Source organism: Aptenodytes forsteri, unplaced genomic scaffold (assembly GCF_000699145.1).
Source record: "Aptenodytes forsteri isolate BGI_AS27 unplaced genomic scaffold, ASM69914v1 Scaffold2, whole genome shotgun sequence".
Classification (NCBI taxonomy): domain Eukaryota; kingdom Metazoa; phylum Chordata; class Aves; order Sphenisciformes; family Spheniscidae; genus Aptenodytes; species Aptenodytes forsteri.
Genome location: NW_008795695.1, coordinates 11,513,209 through 11,519,144, shown reverse-complemented (window position 1 = coordinate 11,519,144; position 5,936 = coordinate 11,513,209).

Here is a 5,936-nt window from a genome sequence, read left to right as displayed (position 1 = left end):
GAGTAGTCCTACATCTCTTGTTAAAAGGCTCTGACTCCTAATCCAAATAATGGAAAATCAGATTTAGAAATGAAATAGTACTCTTGACTCAGCCTTTTCATGCTACAACATTATGATATGTACTGTGTGGCGTAGCTATGCCTATGATTTCAATATATGTAATTCATTCCATCATATCTTGTCATTAAAATCATTTAATGTTGTGGTCTTTAATGTCTTGTCTTTATACATACATCAGACACACAAAGGGGTTTAGTTCATCTTTATTTGGAGACTTTTAAATGGATATCTTCAGTGCCATAATGCTTGTATGTCATGTTATGCTACTTTCTCTTATGAGAACCAATTAGCACCAAGAGAAGCCTTTCTGCCCTTCTGCGAGCCCAGATTTTCACCCAAGACTGTTGTCTGATATGTTGTGTGCTGTGTGCCTAGCCTTCATCTTCAGCTATTTTACACGCCCCCCCTCCCCAATATTTTCTATGGTAGGAACAAACTCGTCCGTATGAAGATGTGAAAATTAATTATTTCTCCTGGCTTCTCCCCTCTGAAAGGGAATATTTTTCCTTTAGTTGACTGTCAGTTCTTTAAACAGCCAAGAATCTTACCTTTTCTGTTTGTTTGCAAGGTGCAATGCAAAAAGAAGTCTATGGCACTGGGAAAAAAAAAATCACTGCCCTATGTTTTGATGATGTTGTTTTAAATAGAAAAATCTGGTCTTCTCTCAAGAAAACATGAATCATACGCAGGGTTTTAAAATCCTTCCCACAGACTGGATTTTTCCATGCCTTGCTCTAGCATGGTTTTCTAAGAAACATATTTGTCAGCTCTTCTCCTCCTTCTCTCTAATAACTTTTGAACCTGCTGGCCAGTTTCAATCAATGTTAGGTGGGTATAAGTAGAATATAGTTGTCATTGCGTTTACGTGTGTATAAGTGTATAAACATTCACCTGGGCGGAAGAGAGAGAGACTAATCCCTCTCCAAGTTCTTGAAAGCATTGGAAAAAGTAATAGACATCTGAGAATCCACTTAGGTCTTCAGTCTTCTGACCAAATATCCAGAGGAAATTCTTTTTTCCACCGATTCTGTGCTCACAGAACCACCTGATGGGGTAAGCTTGCTTGTTCATGTCTTCCAGGTGTTACTGAAACCCCAGGAATTAGCTGCAGAAGAAAAGAGTAACTTCAGGCAGGGGAGAAAAAAAAAACCTCTCCATTTTATGCTTTCAAGCTTGGTGTGTATTAAGCCATCTACACTGTTTCGAAAGCTGCTGCTTTAATTCACGAGCATATCAAGACTGAATGGTTTATTGTGTGTATACTGTAAGGACAGGTCATGCAAGAGAGCACATTCTTTGCCAGACAACAATATTCTTGCACATTATCAGCTTAGAGTAGTCAATGCTTCAGATGAAGTATAGGAAGCAAATTGTACTTATTCCCTTGTATTTTGGGGGTGGACTAGATAAATATCGGTAGTATAGATGTTTTTACAAGTAATTGCATGCAGATGTTTAGATTTTGTTTGTCCATCTTGAGTATTCCCAGCTTCATAGTAATAAACAGAGCATTTCAACTCATATCTTCATAATGGTACTTATAGAACTAGAAATTGCTTTTAAATTCTTAAGTGCCTCATGGAAAATATTTAATTTTTGCGGCTTGTTCTGATAAAAATGGCTGACTGTAAGCTTATAGATACAAGCATTAAGCTTGGTAGCCAGTGAATATCAGAAGGTTTAGCGATTGGTTTTGACAAGCATTCAACATTTATCTGAATCTTTCCAGTATCAAATCGGGCATGAAGTCTTGTGAGGAAAACCTGTTCTCACAAGCCTTTTGATTCTCCTGTTTCCAGACTGATGGAAACTACTGAAAAGCTTTCCCACTTCTGCTTCTCTTCCCTTCTTAACTGCTGGCCCTTTTATCACTCTTTGAGTTTACCTTCCTTCGTTATGGCTACAGTGACAAAGCTTTAGTTTGCCTGAAAATTTGGGGAAGAGTTGTTCAAACTTGTCATCTTCAGCTTTAAAACAATTTGATTCAGAAAGAAGATGATTGAAAAGATTTGATTCAGAAGACTTGAGATCTGAATGCTTTGGACTGGTATTTGTTTCAGCCAAATATTCACAAATCCTTTGCATGACTCCCCTTTGCGTATTTTCATTAAAAGGGGAAAAAATAATTGCTTACTGATATGTTCCAGGTTTTGTTTCTTTACTGTTATTATCTCAGGGTGGTATGCTTCTGCTTTGGTTTTGTTTTTAAGCTAACTGGGACTATAACTCCCTTCTCAGTGGAACTGAAAACGTTGTTAAATCTTATTAAAATGAAAATCATACATAATTTTACAACTGAAGTTAGTTTACTTAAATGATAGCCCCTAGCAGTTATCTTTACCTAGTCTACAAACTAATAACCAGTATTTTTCTTTCAAATAACTACGCTGGAAGAACGTAGTCAAGAAGACTACAATCAGGGAAAGAGGTCAATAATGAGGAGACACAGAATGATTTAGAAACTGAGGGATGACTGAGCCAAGGTATCATCTCTTCCAGAAACTGGGTTGATAAGTCATTTAGATTCTGGTTTCACGCATGTTCATTTTTTATTATTTTTTTCCCCCAGGTCTTCTAACTGTTGAGAACTTCCTCTCAAACCATGCTTTCTCTTCACTTCCTCTCTGCTTCCCTCCCATTCTTTCTTCCCTCAGGTGCTTTTTAAACCATTTTCAAAGCTGAAATTGCAAATGAGATTTTTGCGTCCTGAATGACAATGAAGGGCTCTGTTTGAATAGTTGAATGCTTCAATGGCAGATATTTGACTGAGTTCCCTAAAGCCCAAAGCCTATGAAACCATCCATGATCTGAACAGAACCAATTACCGCTGCTGGTCCCAGCCCAGCCTCTCCTTGGAAGATTCCTTTGTTTTTTAAAGTCCAAATCAATGCAGACTTATTGTAGACAAGCCATTTTATCTTTTTCTTTGAGAAAAGAATTTTCCTGCAAGACTGGTTACAGAAGTTATAGACCAGACACATCATCTTCCCGTATGGGAATGTGAAATATTCAGCCAGTTGGATCGTTGTAACCTACTTAATTAAGTAGGCACTTAAGGCAGTTTGCATCCATCTTTTGTCGGGTGTATTGGTCTTCTGTGGTCATTTCTTGTGTGTCTTCTCACTTAATATGGAAATATGATGTACACGCATTGCAAAACTGGTTTGCAGACCTTGCCATTTAACCTCCTTGTGTGCTCAGCTGACAGCCGGTGGCTGGGCGGATTGTTGTCAGAGTGATCATGCTAGTGGTATTTCTGCACATACTTCATGCTGGTGGACAACTTGAATGTGTGTGGCCAGAACTGTCAGAAAGTATATTGATGTTCTGGATGCTCCATTGGAATCAGATGGCTCAAATTCATTAGGGTTTCAGTGAGGTCCTAATAGAGAAGACTTCGGCTTGTGCTTTCTGCAGTGAAATGCTAAGTGTTTGAGATAAATTTAGGGTGATCATCAGCTGGTGTATACCGTTGCCATATCTCTGTTAACTTCAGGAGATACTCCTCATAGAGTCTGTGTGGTAGCTGCAGAAAGCTAGAAAATAAGGATGAGCAACCTGATACAGTCAACCAGTACAAGTTCTAAACCCAGTTTAAGAACTTAATTTGAGCCCATTTAAGATTTCTGACCGTTAATCACATAGGATGTGATGGCATAGGATATTTTTTTCCCAGAGAAGATATAATTGTGTGCAAATTCTAATTGAGATGTCCTGCTGCAAAATGATTGAGTTTGTTTTAGGAAGAATTAAATAATTTCTGGCCACTTAATCTAGAACATTCTATTTTAATAAAACAAACAAAAAAGCATAAAAGGGGATTCTCCTTGGTTGATGACCTTAACTAGCCTCGATTGCAGTTGAAGCTTGGTCATACTTGGTTTTTCAGACTCGAAAAGTAGCATTCTGACTGATTTCATGTACTCTGTGTGGAAGTTATCATATAGTCTTGTTTCTTCACTTTGACAGATTGTTTAATTTAGGTTTTAGTCAAGTTATTCCCTGTGCAGCAGAACCAGTGAACCCTGCTTTCATGCAAAATTGTGTCCTGCCTTCCCCTCCCTTCCTTAAACCTGGCTCAGGACTATGATTACGCTGCCTAGTTGGCTGGCTGTTGCTAAAAAAGGTTATATACCCGCTGAAAGTTGGTCCCTTGCCTTTCGGTGCCACAGAAGAACAAATTAAAGACTTACTCTTTCAGTCTGCAGCTGCTGTTGTTGTTTTAAGTAAACTGAAAAGTACAGAAACTTGCTTGAGACTGCTTTAAATGAAACCGAAATTTGTCAAGGGCTGCCAGAGTTATGTAGGTGAGTAAAGGAGGTAGAAAGGTATAAGAAGATGGTATATTTATTCTATGTGGTATAGCACTGTATCTCTTAAGCCCCAAACATGTTTTGGGCTTCAAAATGGGAAACAAAGCAATTCTGAAAGAGCTGCCTGAACAAATCTGTCATGAACTTCTCCAAAATGCTCTCAAATGAATACTTACACATTTCTGCTAGTTGCTAGCTCTCTTCTAAACAAACAGATTGAAGTATTGTCATTTTAAACAGAACATCACTCCCAATAAACCCCCCCCCCCCCCCCCCCCCCCCCCCCAAGACATTTGTACTTCTCTTTTTAATTTTTCTTTAATGGCATCAGGTGCCATTTTCCACTGAACAACTCCCTGGTTACCCACATCTTTTTCTTAAGGGCAACCATGAGCAGCTAGCTCTTGCCCCATACTGGTTTCATCTCTCCTACTTTCACTTCAGGGCTTCAGTCTCTTCTGGCTGATATCCCAGCCAATATATGATGCAGGGAACTAAGTGTTTGCATGATGGCATTTGCTGTGTTTCTGTTGTGACTTTGGTTTTTTCAAGAATTAGAATGAAGGGCCTTATACAACACTTCAGGAGTGCACTTTGGTCTGTTCTGTATGGCTTTAGAAACATCTCCAGCGAGATTTTCCTACCTGCGCAGCTGTATTGCTGAGCTTTCTGCACACGTTCATCCCAATGTCTTTTTGGGGGACACCCTTTCTCATGTTTCATTGCAGTGCACAAGACAATGTTGGCAGCACGGCAATGTCTGGTGCTATAAAGCAATTTAAAAAAAAATATTGCCCTGTGAAGACCCCCAAGTGTGAAGTGATCCTGTTTGGTAACACACTGGGGATTCTGCAGGTTGAGATTCCTTATTGCTTTGTTGTTTGCTTTTCATCTTACAGCTTAAATTCAGAGTTGCCCTAATGCTGTTATGTATTTCACAATATTGATTTTTTTAGCTGTCTTCATTTAATATTTTTCCCTTTTTTCTTTTTTTTTCTCTTTTCCTTTTTAGACCAACCTTCACATCATAGATGTGAAGAAAGAATAGCTGCAGAAATTGCTTTTAGTTAGACTGTAATTTACTCTTTCGCTACAGGGGGAAAAAATTTGTTACCACAGAAAAAGAAACACATGAAAGGCCAAGCAGTAACTGGAGCTGCGTAAGCACTGGGAAGCGTAGATATGTATTTTTTCTTCTTCTTTCAATTTCTTAGTCAATTATTTGATGCGCTTGCCTGTCTGGGCTGTGACCTTCCAGAAGGGCCCCCTCCTCCAGTCCCCCCACACGACTTGTCAAGATATTAGTCATATACAACTCAGCTGATGCCAAACGGCCGCAGTTCAGCCAACTATTGAGAGGCAGGATATTCTGCTGCCTTCTTCTATTGGTCTTGGTTTTTTCCACTGTGGAGACTTGGTGGTGCTTTAAGACCGCAGAGGGCTGGGGTTAACGCTCCCCTCCGCCGCGCTGGGAGGCAGGGGAGGTTAGCGGCGGGATCAATGTGATTAGAGCTGCGGGAGAGGGAAGATGTGCCCGCCCGCCCGCCCGCCTGCCGCCGGGCC